The sequence below is a fragment of the Mustela erminea genome, chromosome 20 (genome assembly GCF_009829155.1).
Source record: "Mustela erminea isolate mMusErm1 chromosome 20, mMusErm1.Pri, whole genome shotgun sequence".
NCBI lineage: Eukaryota > Metazoa > Chordata > Mammalia > Carnivora > Mustelidae > Mustela > Mustela erminea.
In genome coordinates, this window is record NC_045633.1 from 12,607,878 (window position 1) to 12,625,059 (window position 17,182).

At 49.9% G+C, this 17,182-nt stretch overlaps 1 long non-coding RNA gene and 1 other non-coding gene across 2 annotated transcripts; both read right to left on the reverse strand.

The window, feature by feature from the left end:
- Positions 1–7,301: 7,301 nt before the first annotated feature.
- TRNAT-CGU lies at positions 7,302–7,373 on the reverse strand. Its single transcript has one exon. It is a non-coding gene; the product is annotated as a tRNA-Thr (tRNA).
- A 6,793-nt stretch (positions 7,374–14,166) lies between these two features.
- On the reverse strand, positions 14,167–15,333 carry LOC116581343. The gene is made up of 2 exons (XR_004282018.1): positions 15,154–15,333; positions 14,167–14,414 (listed from the first exon to the last, which is right to left on the reverse strand). It is a non-coding gene; the product is annotated as an uncharacterized LOC116581343 (long non-coding RNA).
- Positions 15,334–17,182: the final 1,849 nt, after the last annotated feature.

Below are 17,182 nucleotides of genomic sequence, written 5' to 3' on the forward strand. Positions count from 1 at the left end.
CATGGAGATGCATTAGGAAGGGACAGGTAGTAGGAGAAAGAATAGGTTATGTAGGTGACAAGTGGCGAGTTGGTCTGAAGAGAGTCATCCCAGCTTGCAGGGGAAGGGTAGCGGGGAGGGGTGGCGGGGTGGGCAGGGAAGAAGGTGGACAGAGTCTGGAGAGGCCAAGGCCAAAGGCAGCTTCCTACCGGATGGGCTGGGCACGGAGACAGTGGGAGAATTCTGAGAGCCATTGAGTTGGATTATTGGAGCCTCTCCCCACTGAAGCCTGCTCTGGTAGCTTCTAGAAGGCCACGGGGGACACTGAAAAGGCTGTTCAGCTCTCTTCTGATACCAGACTGCCGTGGCCTTGGAATGCCACATTGTTGCAATGTCCGCATAAATCCGAGCCTGGGAGGGCTGGTTCTGGGAAAAGCCCAGGGGTGGGCCATTTCTATCTCTGCACACAGGCCTCCAGCCCGGATCCCAAGGCCAGTCCGTCCTCCGGAACCTGGGGAGCGGACCTCCTCTCTCTTTCTCGCAGTGATGCCATCTGTACAACGGACATAGCATTTTCCTCGCTGTGTAACGTGCCGGGCGGCGTGATGTAGGTTAGACCCCACGAGAACCACACTTTTCTTTTGTTTTGTTTGTTTTTGCCATTAATTGTGAGGCATTTCGAGCCAATGAGCCAACAGCAAACAACAGAGAATAAATTAACAAACACCTCTGTGCTACCACCCAGCGTAAGTAATACAGGAATCAAATCCAATCAAATGCAAATTCAGTGAATACTGCCCTGTGGCCAGTCTCTGGCATCCCCAGAGACAACGCTGTCCTGAGTGTAGACACTGTCACACTCAGGTCTTTAAAATGTTTTTACCACCTATGAGGCCAGAAACAAACAGGGCTTTGTTTGCACAATGTTTACGCTGTATAAATGGCATCATCTTTCTCTGCCTGCCTTTTTTTTTTTTTTTTTTTTTTTCTTTTTGCTCCACATTTTGCGAGCTTTCTCCATGTCATTGGATGGAGTTACCGTGTATTTCTTTGAGCGGCTGAACTTCTTTCTCTTCTGTGAGCATTCCACAGTTTGCTTTTCGGTTTTCCTGGACGGACATTCAGCTCTTCCCAGCAATGCTGCTGTGAACAGCCTTGTGTACACGAATTTCCGCAAGCCTTACAGAGGCCAGAGGAAGGCCCCTGGGTCTTATTTGCCTGGGTTTTTCAGAAATGTGGTGGCTTTTAGCCTGGCGTGGACTCTCCAGTTTCCCTCATGCCCCTCGAGTCCTTGGTGCCTTATTCCCGAAAGGTTTCACACGTCCACACAGCCCATCTGGCTCGTCTGGGCATTTGAGCTTTTAGCCTCTCATCTCTTGGGAGATGCATAGGCATGTAAGCCAGTAGTTGTGATATCGTGTGGTAGGTGCTAGAAAAAACAATAAACTCAAGGTGCGGGTGGTGTGTCAAGGAAAGAGCAGCTCCAACCAATGCACTGAGGGATGATTCAAAATAGTCGTTAAGTTAGTAATAGTGGGGCAATGTTTTGTGGTATGCGTAGGAGTTTTCCAGGAAGCTGGAGAAGGAGAAAGGTCATTCATTATAGGGACAGGGAACAGCATATTTGCAGGCCCCCAGGATGAAGCTGAATTGAAGACATGCTAAAGACTGGTGTAAAACAAGAGCAAGAGGGAGCACTGGAGGGGGGACGCTTGAGGCCTGAAATGCCATGCTGAGGAGTTGGGATTTATGCTGGTGGTGGTGGGCATCTTGTGAAGGATCTAAAGGATGGATTCATGAGAGTGACATATTCACTGTTGTGTTGGAGAGAGGTCAAATGAGAGTGGAAGGAGGTTGGAAGAGAGGCAAGATGGAAAGCAAATGATACCAGTTAGGAGTCTACTGCAACTGTCCAAGCACCAGTCATCAAAGAAGAGATGGAGCAGGGGAAGTCGAAACCGATACACAGTAGGTGACTAGAGAGAGGTTTAGGCACGGACCAAGTGAATGAGCAGGTGAGGGAGGAGGGGTGCGTCAAGGGTTGAGGTAAGCAGGATCATCGTCTCCCAAATTTGGGAGAACCTATGAATGCGTTGTGTTTTGTGGCAAAAGGGACTTGGTGGATGTAATTTAAGTTATAGACTTTTTAAAAAGAGGATGAGTTGATTATCCAGGTGGGCCCAATCCAAAATCTGGAGCCCTCCCAAGCAGAGAATTTTCTTTGGCTTGCAGGAAGCAGAGAAACTTTTTTTTTTTTTTTTTTTTTTTGGCTTGCATGAGAAAGATGCAGAAGACAAGGCAAGATCTGAAATGTACAGGGGACTTGGCGCAGATGTCAAGGACTGGAAAGAGGCCTCGAGGCACTGAGGACACAGAGCCCATTCCTACCAGTGCAGGGACCCTGATCTGGCCAGCCACCCGAGAAAGCATGGAACCAGATTCCTCCAGAGTGTCTGATCATAGCCTGGCTGGTCACCACCTTGACTTTAGACTTGTGTGAGACCCAGAACCCGCCTAGGTTTCAGACCTACAGACACAGACAGAGAAAAAGATGCTGCGGTTTTAAGTGGCTAAGGTTGTGGTGACTTAGTCCAGTGGCGGGAGAACACGAGTGCAAGCCTGGGTCTGTCGCCAGCATGGCTTTCTTGTCCTCACATGGTGGAGAGAGAGAGCGAGCGCTAGTGTCTCATACTCTTTTTTTAAGATATGAGCTCCGTCTTGAGGGCCTCACCCTCATAACTCAGCCCCTCCTGATTACCCCCAAAGTCCTAATCCCCTAACTTCATCACGTTGGGGATGAAGACTTTGACATATGAATTTGGGGTGTGAATGTGTGTGACAGGAATGTTTAGCTCATAACTGGAAGGACTCACTTTCAAGGTCACACGGCTGCTCACAGAATTCGGTTCCTTGTGGCGCATTGGACCCAGGCTTCCATTTCTTGCTGGATGCCTTCCATTCCTGGCCATGTGGGCCTCCCCCATGTGGCCGCTTAGCCCATCCCCCCAGCAGGAGGGGTCTGCTATCCAGAAGTGGCATCACGTCCCCTTTGCCAGATTCCGTTGGCTGGAAGCAGGTCACAGTCTTCCCACTTAAGGGATGACACGGGGTGCAAATACCAGAAGGCGAGTATAACAGGAGGAGTCCGCCCGCCAGCACTTCTCCAAGGAAGTGTTTCCAGAATTGTCGAAGATCTTACGTGCCGCCAGGCATCGAGTTCCGGGGTTCTTCTGTGCCCACAGGGAGTGAAAAATCAGCTCTGCCCACCTGAGTGAGGGGGGCAGCGTGGGGGGCAGGGGGCAGAAGGGAGCCTGTCTTGGGAACTGATCGTCCTGCGCCAGCCTGGTGATTTGCAAAAGCAAAACTCCAGTCGAAGTGACACAAACAACGTCTGGTGCTTCCAGGGGCTGCCACAATATTTTCTTTTAAGCGCTACTCATGCCTGAAATATGCTTCTGGTTTTGAAATGTGGTTCTCAACTCAGGCATGACTACGGATCACTCACTCGCTTCTTAAGAGGGCCGTTTTTTATTCTTTAATGTAGGTTTTCAAAGCCCATGATGTCATTCCAGATGGGAGACGGACCAGGGCGGTGGACCCGAGGCCTCTCCTTTGAGGGGGGTCAGTTCGGATGACAAGAGTGGGCTTTCTCCCTGCACACTTGGCATCTCGTCTACACGGCGTGAGCTCTGTGTGAACGTCTCTGCCTTCCCGTGCCCTGACACCTGTGTACTCTTCACATTTTCAGGTAAGTTTGTAAGTTTTTGCTGCAAAAATGATGACCCTGAAAGTGACACAACTTTTGTCTCTGATGCTGTGATAATAGGAAAGCCATTGGTCATGGGGTCTGTAACTCACCACCACCACTCCCTCTACCTGGGGGTCTCCATGGCCAACAGCAGGGCAGGGAAACTTCCACGCAGGGAAGCGGGGTGCGGGGGGTGGGAAGTGAGTGTTCTTTCTGAGAAACCAACATAAAAATCCACACATGTGTGGATAAATATGCTTATTTATTTTTTTTACGAAGACATCCCCTGAAGTTACATTATACCAGATGGAGAAGTTCTAGAGATCTGTAGAACAGAATGATTATCGTTAGCAAATTTGTCGGGAGGGCGGATCTCATGTTAAGTGTTCTCATCACGTACACACAACAAGCAAAGGGACCCGGGAAAGTTGGAGGTGATGGTATGTCTACCACCTTGACCCCAGTGGTGGTTTCCCCGGGTGCGTCCATACGTCCACACTCATCCAGTTCTCAACGTTTGATACGTGTGGGTGGTTTTGTTTATTAGTTATACCTCAATAAAGCTATAAAACAAACCCCCCGAAAGCAGAACACGGCTTTTATTGCTAAATTAATCCCCAGATCCATCAATCAGTCATTCCTTTTAATGACTGCCCATGACATCCTGGCTGTTGGAGGGTTACCATGTTGCCATCAGAAGGACTCCACCAGACGAGAAGCAAGTGAGTGTGCATCATTCCAATTTTAGAATGAGAGAAACTGAGGCCGGGAGAAGTTAAGTGGAGGGTGTATGGCCCCCACGGGTTTCTGGTAGAGCTAACTCTGCCCTTGCTCTCTGCTGCCACCTGGTGTCACTGTTGGAGTTTGCTCCCGCACAGCCTCCGCAGACCAACAGCCCTTCCTCCTCCTTAAGGTTAGGATCCTGGGCTCCCTCTTCGGCTTCAGAATTCTTTTTTAACCCTTTTCTGCCGCTGCCTCTCATGATCTGTCCTTACCCAGCTCCCAGTGCAAACCTCTCCTCCAACCAAGCATAGGGGGCTTCTTTATCTTTCCCTTTACATACTCGAAGCAGACCAGAGAACAATTCTTTACAGAGCAGACACAGCTGACTTCAAGCCGACTTCCAGAAATTCGTAGAAAAGTTATAGAAATCCAAACATGGCTTTCTATATTCATGAACACAAGTGGTTTAAATCGACATAAAATGGCTTGCTTATTCAGACACATAATCAGCGTTACGCATTTAAGTGGAAAGAGGACCCAAATTCAGAGTTTTGGGGGCTGATTTGGCAGTGTATGCCAAACTGTGGTTTTGGTTTTTTTTTTTTTTCTTTTGAAGATTTTGTTTATTTATTTGACAGGGAGAGACACAGCGAGAGAGGGAACACAAGCAGGGTGAGTGGGAGAGGGAGAAGCGGGCTTCCCAGGGGAGCCAGTTGGGGGGCTCCATCCCACAACCCTGGGATCATGACCTGAGCCACCCAGGTGCCCCCACCTTACCCCTACAGCTTCTCCACATATAAATACATGCCATTAGATATTTTGTGCCATTGCGGGGTGGGGGGGTGGTGGAGAATGGTACTTAGAGTGCTTTAGATTTTAAATTGCCTTTTTCTAAAGTCCATGCATCATGGGGGGCCAAGGAGGGCGTAGGGTGTAGGGTGGGGCAGGGAAAGTATTGGGGGTGCTTTCCTAGGATGATGTCCTCATCTAGGTACGCTGCTCCGCTCTTTGAAGGGAAAGACAGGAAAATCTCTGCTGTCCACTCACCTGCCCCCCACCCTCAATACTGGCCTACCTGCTGGAGGCCGTGTGGTTTTCTGTTTGTTTAACAGGAAGGGCTATTTAGGGATATTTTAAATAGAGAGGAATCTAAGTGCTCTTTTGTGACCCCTCTTCAAAAAAGAAATAAGTGGGTGCCCAGTGGAGAGAAGAGGACATTCAATCATTATCTGTTAATTCTGGATCGTTCTAAGGTGGTGCTTGTGTTCTAATAGGTTATCTTTGGGTTTGTGGGCTCTGGGATGAATCTGGAGTGGGGGGGAATTGCACGTAAGACATCCATCTCCTGGAAAATCAAACAAGGTGAACGTTTGCAGGATAGAAATGAAGCCTTTCAACAGCTCCCCGATTGGACCCCCCCCCTCCATCCCCACGGAGAGGAATGACTGTTCATTTGGTGTGGACCCTGCCCTCTGTCCAGCCCGGGAGGGCGGGGACCAGCCACCCCAGCATCAGCAAGAGTCCAGAAATGCAGAGTCTCCAACTGCACCGAAGAATCAGCGAGCCCCAGGCTGAAGCGTGAGAAGCCCCCTTGTTCACTCCTTTCCCGTGCGTGAGCTCCCGCCTTTGCACACATGCACACGCCCGTGCCCCCGGGTTTAGAGCGTGGCTCTCTTTCTCGAAGAGCGGCTCCCCGTGGGGACCCGCACCATCAGCACCCCGTGGGAGGGAGGTAGAAATGCAAAGGGTCAGGCCCCAGCTCGGATTTACTGAAGTCGGGAGCGCTGGAGGTGGGGTCCCGCGAACCCAGCCGATGAAGGCTGGCACGGCGGGGGTTCTTACCCCCTGGCCGCTCCTGGCCAGGCTCCCCGCCCCCGCTCCCCCGCATCACAACCCCACCCCCACTCTCCCCATCAGAGGGAGCCCTCCCAGATCAGGCTGGTGCACCGAGGTACCCCCACTCCCCACCCCAGTCCACGCAGACAAGCAGCAGCCCCCCGACTCCCTTAGGAATGTCAGGCTGACCCAGGTTTCCCCCGAGCTAGGTGAAGCCGGTTTTCAGACGACAAATAGGCCAGCGGCCCCGGGGGGGCGGGGGGGGGTCGAGGTCACTGGACCCTAAAATGCCCCCGAGCAGCCGCGTGGTGCATCCTTCCGCGCTGCAGAGAAAACAGGTTCCCCGCGACCTCAGCTCGGTTTCCTGGGGCCGCCTCGACCGCCCGCGCGTCTGGCAAGCGGCTTGGCAACCGCCTCCGGCCGGCGCAGACCCATTTCCCAGAAGGGCAGACGGAGGCCCAGACCGGGTTCAGGTTCCCGCGTCCCAACGGCCCCGCGTCGGGGCAGGATTTCCTCTCTCACGCGGCGCCTGCAACGGATTTTGTTTAAAAAAAAAAAAAAAAAAAAAAAAAGCCGCCAGCCGGTGACTCTGGGCGTGGGCCCGGCTTCGGGCCGCGCGGTCCTCTCAGGAGAGAGGATAAAATTGGATTTTAACGTGCAGGGGAAGCTCAGTGGCTCCCCAGTCCAGTGCCAGCAGCTGGAGGGATTTTTTTTTTTTGCCCGGGGCCACGGGTGTCGGGGGGACCCGCAGCTTCCCGCAGCGGGGACGGGGGGTAAGGGGCGTTGATTTGCAGGGAGCGGAGGGCGGCGCGGGCCGAGTTTGGGGAAGCTGCGGGGCCAGACCGGGGGGAGCGCGTGAACCCAAACGGGGTGAAAACAGTGGCCAGCTCTGCGCCCATCCGCACCCAGGGCCGAGGCTCCAGACGCGGAACCCAGGAGGCGGGCTCTGCGACGGACACTCTGGAAAAGTGATCCCACGCCTAAAAAGTCTCCCCGTCCGGGAAGACAAATAGCCAGGCACGGACGGGGTTCGAACCCGTGATCTTCGGTTTACGAGACCGACGCCTTACCACTTGGCCACCGCGCCTGCGTTAGAATGGCGGCTCCGCGAGCCTCTATCCTGGCGTCGCTCCCGTGCGCTCGCCCCGCGGGCGCGAGCGCCGGCGCGAGCGCGCCCGCCCGTCCGTCGCGCGGCCCCGCCCCTCCCTGCGGCCGGCCGGGCGGGGCGGGGCGGGGCGGGGCCGGGCGAAGCTCCCGCGGGCGCGCGCCGGACGCTCCCAGCCGACTCCCGCGGGTTGACCCGCGGGCCTTGCCGGGTTCCCGCGTGCGCGGGGGCGCTGGTCCCGGAGTCCCCACGGCCACGGCAAGAGGCGTGTCCGGAACTCGGGAGCCGGCGGGACGCTTGTCGGCGACACAGTCAGCGTTCGAATCCCAGCTCCTCCAGACTTAGTCCGAGACCTTGGACGGCGGGCGCGCGTCGGAGCCTCAGTTTCCCTTCTGGGGGGGCGAAGCACCCGGAAGCGGAGGAAAGGTGGCGGTTCTCGTGGCCAGCCCGACAGCCCGGGCGCTCCACGGCCGCCCTGTGCGGGGCCCACGCTCGGCAAGGGTTGTTGAATGAATGCGTAAGTGTTAAAGAAGTCAGAAGCCCGAAGCTCCTTGTCCCCCCAATTGCCACGGTGGAGCCCAGGGCGCGAGCCTCGTCCCGGAGCATCAGCATCACCTGGGAGCTTGCAGCCCTGCAACTTCGCCTGCTCCCCTACCCCCGCCAGGTTAGACCCGCAGGTGCGGCCCGGCGACCTGCGCTTTCCCAGGCCCTCCAGGTGATGCTGATGCGCGGGGAATTGCCGGGCCCCGCTGCTCCCCATAGCTGATAGGCACACTCCTATGCTCCAAAGTATTTATATTCTCCGCTTCTTGTCTTTATACAAATGGACTGACTTTGCAATTCTCTGCACCTTGATTTTTCATGAATATTAATGGATGATGGGTTCATCCAGTGGTTTGCAGCGCGGAATACAAAATACCATAAATGATGGCATATTATTTAATAAATCCTAGTAATTAGTGTTTCGTTAATAGGATACATAATAACGCAAGATTGTAAATTATTTATCCTAGGGTGTATACGATAATATGACCATGATGCACGACGGGTTACCTTAACTCTCTTTAATAGCTGCATGCTTTCCCATGCAATGGCCATTATCACAATTGATTTAATCAGTTTCTGGGAGGTAGGCTTTTTGCCTTGTGTGCGGCTCTTCTGGTGCGCCGGAACATTCTGCTCCGTGCATTTTTCCCATCTGCTACCAGAGATGTTTGTTCGTAGTATAGGTGGGAGATACTGATTAGGAATGCTCACAGCCCACCATGCAAACATATAGGTAAATAGGAAACTTAAAAATACCAGGAAGGTGTGTTCGCCAAGTTGCTTTAAATGTCAAGGTCTGGGAATGTGAGTGGAAAAGGCACCCCTTTTCCACCCAGCTCCCCTCAGATACCGGGACAAGCACCCTGAGACGCTGCGCCCACAGTGTGGGAGATCTTCCCGCAAACCTCACCGCAGCTCCCTCACTAGGAAAAAAAAAAAAAAAAAAAAATCGAAGAACATTTTCAGAATGAAAACATGCATTCCCGAGCAGTGTTTCCAGCTAGCTCATGATAAAATTGGTTTCATCGTCCGCCTCCTTTTTTGGGTGTTCAGTGAGCCGTTGGAGGGATTGTGCGGAAGTGGCAGAGGCTTATCAAAGATGAAAAGAAATTAGCAAATGAGAGAAATTCACATGGGAGCTGAGCCCAGAACTAACTGGCAGGTGGAGTGGGAATCAGAGTCTAACAGGTGCTTTTCCCCAGCTTTGTCTTGCGAGGGAAGGCAGGGAGTGGAATCATAGAGGGGCATCTGTTCCTTGTTGGGGAGGTGGGGTGCCCCCAGGGAACGGGGTCTAAGGGGTCCTGGGAGAGGCTGGCCCTCCCACCTGCTGTGAACCCTCAACTAGAGAACACAGGTGCTGGGGGGTCTGACCCTACTTATCTTCTTGGCAGACCTACAGATCTTGGACACGTGGAAGGAAGATTAGTCGGTCCTGGCCCCAGCGTCTCGAGCGGTGCCTGCACAAGGTAGGTCCTGAAACAAAACTCTGTAGAAGGAATTAGCATTCGGGGTTCCTTTCATTGCGGTCCTCTTTGTGGTTTTGTGAAAATTCCTTGGCTGGTGCCCTCCAGCCACCATTCCAGGCCTGTCCTGGCACTGACTGTCCCTCGTACCCCGTCTTGGGTCAGGCAGAAACTTTAAATTCCTTGGTGATAGGAGGTGTTCCTTGTTCACCCTGACGGAAAGAACTTAGATTTAACAAACGTTTCCTGAGCCCTAGCAGAGGCCCTGGGCCGGAGGCTCCTGACAGCACACACAGAAATGTGACCTGATCCCAGGGCTCCCCAAATGCCAGGGCGAGAAACCAGGGCCTGCCTTTCTGGTGGGCGAGATGATGAAATATGTTGGCTCTTTTCGTTCTGTCCGTATAATGAAGTCGCCTGAATTTGAATAGTTCAGGAACATCTATATTTCTTTTGTAGTAAAATACCGTCGCTTTTTTGCATTTTAGAAAAAAATACATAGTTTTGCATCCTTTTTTTTTTTTGGTACTTTTTTTGTTTGTTTGTTTCTCTGTGCCTGTCCCCCAGGGTTAAGGTTGCTTGAAAAAAATGAAGCTGTCTCCAGAGCCCTCTCCCCTTCCAGGCAGGACTCGCCGAACCCATTTGGTTTTTTTGTTTTGTTTTGTTTTGTTTTTAAGATTCATTCATTTATTTCATAGGGAAGGAGTGTGTGAGCACAAGCAGGGGAAGTGGGGGAGGGAGAAGCAGGCTCCCCCCTGAGCAGGGGCTCCATGCGGGGCTGGATCCGAGGACCCCAGGCCTGACCTGAGCTGAAGGCAGACGCTTAACAGGCCGAGCCACCCAGGTGCCCCTGGTTGTACCCATTTGAATGACACTTTACAGTCAAGGAGGGCCAGCTGTGACCCTGGGAAACCTGTTACTGGGTCTGCCAGTCTCGGGAAGGCACAGACCCACTCACACGGGCTCAGGTGGGGCCTGAGGGGCCGCCTTTTGGACAAACTCCCAGGTCACGCTGATGCTGCCGGTGCTGGCCCCGACTTAAAGAACCTCTGCTTTCGGGTACCTTGGAGAAATTCCTTTGCATGAGGAAGATGTCGGGGGAATCCCTTAAGCTTAGATATTTAGGTCACTTGAATTCGTGATAGCGGGTTTTTACTAATAACCTAAATCAAAGCTCCGTCAGCCACTCCTAGCAACAGCACTGTTCATCATGGGGAGTGAGAGCCCAGGGCTAGAGACAGAGAACACAGCCTTCCTTTGTTCCTTTCTGTGAGAAATTCGATGTTGCAGAGCAGGCTGAGCACCTCAGATGCTGGGTGGGGGTCTGGGCTGTGAACTAAGCAGGTGTAAGGGGCCTGGGGCCACCATACGTGTCCCCTTACCCCCAAAATATCCGAGTTCCAGTTACTTCATGTTTTCCACATCCTGGCATTTTAATTTTAGCTCTTCTGGTGGGTATGTGGTTGTTACCTCGTTTTAATTTGCATTTCCTTGATGACTAACGAAAGTAAGCACCTTTTCCTGTGCCTGTTAGCTCCTTGTTACCTGTCTTGGGAAGGTGGTCGCTAGATCTTTGGTCCATTTTTATAGCTCGTTTGTCTATTATTGAATTGTCAGAGTTGGTTTTTTAATTTGGATATGAGTCTTTTGTCAGATACGCATATAGATTGTGAGTGGTTTCACCTGGTCTGTGGCTTGAATTTTCACGTCCTTTAAGGTGTCTTTCAAAGCGCAGGAGCTTTTAATTTTGATGAATTCCAGTTTATCTATTTTTTTTTTCCATTTATGCTTCATGCTTGTTGTGTCCTAACGAAGAAACCTTTGTCACCCTAGGTCACAAAGGTTTTCTCCCAGCACTGTTATCATTTTACCTTTTACACTGAGGCTTGTGATCCGTTTTGAGTTGATTTTTGTGTATGGTGTGAGGTAGGGCTTGATGGTCCTGCTTTTCCCATATGGATGTTGAGTTGTTCCAGCGCCATTTGCCGAAATGATTATCCTTTCCCCCACGGAATTGCTGTGATAACCGTGTTAAAATTCAGTGTTCTAGGGGCACATGGGTGGCTCCTTGGGTTAAGCCTCTGCCTTCAGCTCAGGTCATGATCTCGGGGTCCTGGGATTGAGTCCCACATCCGGCTCTCTGCTCAGCAGGGAGCCTGCTTCCCTCTCTCTCTGCCTGCCTCTCTGCCTGCTTGTGATCTCTCTCTCTCTCTGCCCAATAAATAAATAAGTAAAATCTTTTTAAAAAAATAAATAAAATTCAGTGTTCTGCGCATCTGTGGTCTGTTTCTGGAGTTTGTGTTATGTTTCATTCATCTGTGGGCTTATCTTTATGCTGGTGACCACCCAGTCTTGATTATTGTGTTTTATGGGGAGTACTGAAATCAAGGATTGTAAATCCTCTGACTTCCTTCTTTTACAAAATCGTTCTGTGTATTCTAGTCCTTGGTGTTCCCGTTCTCCGGTAATTTTTTGAGCCTGCTTATCCGTTTCTAGAGAGGCCTGCCGGGATTTTGATGGGCAGTGCATTGAACCTGGAGATGAGTTGGGAGGAAATAGAATATTTCATCGGCCCGTTGTTTGTGGCTGGCGCCTGTGGGTCCTAGATTCTAAATTCATTTCTTTTGCATTTCATTACGTGAATTTCCTGTGATTTTCGGTGAAGGGGTCGCTGGGGTACTTGTGGTTACTGTGTTCGTCTGCTTTTGGCACCGTTCATAGGTAGGGGTTGTGGGGGTCCCTGCAGAACACAGCCAGGTGGGGACTGAAGCAGAATGTGTCGCTGGTGTCATCTCTGTAACAAAATTAAGAAGGGGGGTGCCTGGGTGGCTCAGTGGGTTAAGGCCTCTGCCTTCAGCTCAGGTCATGATCTCAGGGTCCTGGGATCAAGCCCCGCATCGGGCTCTCTGCTCAGCAGGGAGCCTGCTTCCCTCTCTCTCTCTCTGCCTGCCTTTCTGCCTACTTGTGATCTCTCTCTGTCAAATAAATAGATAAAATCTTAAAAAAAAAAAAGTTAAGAAGGAGCGATGGTCTCCTAGCTCAGAGAGGGAGGGCATCCTTGTTTAAACACACTTTCCCAAATAATGCCAGCCGTACACAGAATGTGACGAAGACGTCAAGTAATTTTTTTTTTTTTTTGCAGAAAAATTGCAGTTGTGCAGAATGCCCTGGGGTCACCTCATGAAATCAGTCTTAGAAGCTCTCAGCTCGGAAGAGCGTGCTTCAGCGGGTTCATTCTGGAGCTAGAATGAGATGGAGTTGGCAGCTAAGAATAATGAAAAGTTTCATTCTTTTACTTTTCCCTTTTGCTTTTTCAGATAAGCGCTACAAAGGTGAATGAGAGTATCTGGGGTACAAACACGAGCAGGCAGCACTGACAGCGGTTTTACGTATATGGAAACAAACAAGGCAGTAGACAGTAACAGAATCAAATTGCTGTTTCTCTTGTGTTTTGTTCTCTGTGGAGCAGAAGCAAAGGACCCTAGACTCCTCCTCCTCCTTCTAGAGGTTTACTTAGGATCTTTCCATCTCATTTCTTTTTTGCTTCTGTGTTGAGCCACAGTTACACACAGGAAAATCAGTGTTGGGGGTTTATCTTCCCTCAAATGGTTTCCTTTGTAAATGTTATGGAATCTTTCTTTCTTTCTTTATTTGACAGACAGAGATCACAAGTAAGCGGGGGTGGGGGGGTGGGGAAGCAGGCTCCCTGCTGAGCAGAGAGCCCAATGCAGGACTCGATCCCAGGACCCTGAGATCATGACCTGAGCCGGAGGCTTAGGCTTAACCCACTGAGCCACCCAGATGCCTTGGAATCTGTCTTATTTAAAAAACAGCAAAGCATCTGATGTCCAGCTGTGTCACTGCCAATGGCTCTAGCGCCTTCCCCGCCTAGAGTGTTTCTTTACAGACTGAGCTGCCCTTCTTGTAATTTTGCTTGTGCCTCCCTGTGTTCACAAGGGGAGGGGCCTTTACCAGGAAGGTCAGGGTCATTGCTTTCTTGAGGTCACCATTCGGTCACATATTAGCAGCCTTAAGCAAACATCCACCTGCTGGTGAGTGAGCCGGCCCTGATGGTGGGCTACAAGGAGCTTCGATACTGGCTCTGTTCGAGTCTTTCATTTTTTTTTTCTTTTTAAAGATTTTATTTATTTGACAGAGATCATAAGTAGGCAGAGAGGCAGGCAGAGAGGGAGGGGGAAGCAGGCTCCCTGCTGAGCAGAGAGCCCAATGCGGGGCTCGATCCCAGGACCCTGAGATCATGACTTGAGCCGAAGGCAGAGGCTTAACCCACGGAGCCACCCAGGCGCCCCTCAAGTCTTTCATTTTTAAATTTGTGTGGTGGTGGTTGGAAGGAACAGAGACAGTCAGCCACGGACATTCTGTGCCAGCGCGGGTGAGGTCTTCCCAACTGGTTGAGAGGTGCGTTATGGCTACGTTGCTGTCAAAATGAACAGATACCTTCGGCTCTTTTCAGTATTAGGAGCTTGTAAGAGACACAAGGTGAATGTCCCAGATGGGTTCCTTCCCCAATGACCGCCCCTTTCTATAAAATAGCACCGTATCTCATAGGAACGATACATGGTGTTTCTCAATACAGCAGAGAAGAATTTATTTTCCCTTAGGTTTATTAATATATATTTCAAAAACCCAAATCTTTACTCCTATTAACCAGGAAGTCATTGTGATAGATAGATAGATACCTTCTTCTGGGTCCTGTATTTTAAGGACACTGTTACCAAAACGACACCTGATCTTCTGGGTTGCAATTTGTTTTTTTTTTAAGCCAATACAGCGTTTTGGTGAATTTAGGTTTGGAAGGGGGCTATCTCCCAGACACACCCCTCTCCCCTTTCATGTGGGAGTTGAGGCAGTATATAGATGGTTAAAGATGACATCCATGATATGAAGTTGAAAGTCACTGTTTAAAAATGTCATCTCCTGTCATCAGACGACAATTATCATATCCCCAGCTTTTGGCGTGGGAGGCGATGATTCCCAGGGCTGTTCTTGGCAACTGGAAAAGATAAGCGGGTAAAATTGAAATGGGAACAAACATGAAGATAAATTTACCTACAGAGCAGAACAAACCTTTTGTATTTTCCGTGGTGGCTTGGCTTTTCATGTTGGAAAAACGGAAACGGACGTGTGAAACTCAGGGGCACAAAGGTCGAACATGAAACAGGACTTTGCCCTTTTTCCCCATTTCGTTTTGGACATGTGCAAAATTTCGGGAAACCGAAATTTTGGAATAAGATTTCATGGGAAAGCTTTTGTGGTGGTTTTCTTTCCGGTGGTTCTCTCTCTCTCCAGCCTTTTTTTTTTTTTTTTTTTAAAGATTTTATTAATTCATTTGACAGAGAGAGAGATCACAAGTAGGTAGAGAGGCAGGCAGGGGTGGGGTGGGGGGAAGCAGGCTCCCTGCCAAGCAGAGAGCCCCATGCAGGGCTCGATCCCAGGACCCTGAGATCATGACCTGAGCCGAAGGCAGAGGCTTAACCCACTGAGCCACCCAGGAGCCTCTCTCTGTCTATTCTTAAAAAGTTGTCCCTGTGTTTTCTTGCAATGGACGCTCTGAGTACGAAGCTGCTCATTGGGCCCCGTCTACCTGTGTCCACAGTGATAATGGCCACTCTGGTGTTTACCTCTGGGCTTTGCCAGCTGTCCCGGCCCAGGGGCGAGTGCTGTGCATTCGGCTCTCTGGAAAATTCTGCAAGGGCAAATACAGAGACACAACACAAACACCACATGCAGACCTGAGCTGATCTCCAAGAAAAGCCACGAGCTCCATTCAGGTCCAAACACCTGTAGAAACCCCGGATGGCTGCTTTCTTTTGAGTTGGGCTGTTGGGTTTTGGGTTGTTTCTTCCTGTCCTTGTAGAATCTTTGTCTCCCACCATTCAACCACTCCTGTTCGGCTTTCTGCCTCTCTGTGTGAGTTTGCAGTGCCTAGCATGTTACATAAGTAGAATCAAACAGAATGCATTCTTTTAAAAAAAAAAAAATTTTTTTTTTTCTGGCTTCTTTCACTCACTGCCCTTATTTCAAGACTCATCCATGTCCTAGATTATTTCATACCAAGAATTCACTCCTTGTGATTACTGAGCGGTAGGAATTTTTTTAAAAAAATATTATTTATTTATTTGACAGAGAGAGAGAGATCACAAGTAGGCAGAGAGAGAGGAGGAAGCCGCAGAGAGCCTGATGCAGGGCTCAATCCCAGCACCCTGGGATCATGACCTGAGCTGAAGGCAGAGGCTTAATCCTCTGAGCCTCCCAGGCGCCCCTGAGCAGTAGGGAGCTTTAAAGCTGTTTCCGGTTTGGAGGGATGACCAAGAAAGCTACGACGAACATTCCCGTACAAACCTTTGACAGGATATGGCAATGCTTTCAAAATGCCTGGATCATAGGTTCATCTTTTTAAGAAACTGACAAACTGTTTCCCATAGTGGTTGTGCCTTTCACATTCCCACCAGCTGTGTAGGAAGGTTCCAGGGCCTCATTCCCACCGATGCTTGGTACGGTCACTTTAATTTAGCTATTGTCACAGCCCTGCAGAGAAATCTCACTGTGGTTTTAATTTATATTTGTCCAGTGACTGGCCATGTTGACTATGTCTTCATGTGTTTATTTACTGCTCGCCTGTCTTCTCTGGAGAAGTGTCCGTTCAAATCCCTGATGCCTTTTTTAATTGGGTTGTTTGTTTTCTTCTTACTGAACTCAGCAAGCTCTTGATGTATGCTGGATACAAATACTTCATTAGATACTGATTCCTGAATATTCTCTTCCAGTCCGTGGCTCTTTTCATTCTCTTAATAGCGTCCTTTTAAGAGCAGACATTTTAACTTCTGATAAAATCCAGTTTATCTGTTCCTTTCTTGATGTGTCTAAGAAATCTATAAAGAAATCTTTGCCTAACTCGAAGTCATAGAGGTTTTCCCCTAGAAAGTTTTCAATGAAAAACTGACATTTAGGTGATCCATTTAGAGTTCTTTTTTTTAATTTATTTTTAAAGATTTTATTTATTTATCAGAGAGAGAGAGGGAGAGAGCGAGCACAGGCAGACAGAATGGCAGGCAGAGGCAGAGGGAGAAGCAGGCTCCCTGCTGAGCAAGGAGCCCGATGTGGGACTCGATCCCAGGACGCTGGGATCATGACCTGAGCCGAAGGCAGCTGCTTAACCCACTGAGCCGCCCAGGCGTCCCTAGAGTTCGTTTTGTATGTGATATGAGATGGGAACTGAAGTTCACGGGCGCCTGGGTGGCTCAGTGGGTTAAAGCCTCTGCTTTCAGTTCAGGTCGTGATCCCAGGACCGTGTGCATCGGGCTCTCTGCTCGACAGGGAGCCAGCTTCCTCCCCACCTCTGCCTGCCTCTCTGCCTACTTGTGATCTGTCAAATACATAAGTAAAATCTTTAAAAACAAAACAAAAACAAAAAAAGTGTAGGTCAGTAGGTCACTTTGGAGAGAACTAAGATGTTGACAGAACTGAGCCTCCCCACCCATGAACATGATAACATCCCTTGATTTATGTCGGTCTTCTTTAATTTCTCGGAGCAGTGTTTTGTAGTTGTCCATATCCACATCTGTGACCTCTTTGTCAGATTTCTCCCTGTGTAGTTCATGTTTCAGATGGTATTGGGGATGATATTAAATTTACCATTTCCTGGCAGTGCATTACTGGTAATTAGAAATATGCGTAAGTGTTTTGTATTAACCTGGTTTTCTGCCATCTTGTTAAACTCACTTAGGAGTAGTATTTTGGTACCTTCCTCCGGATTTCTAT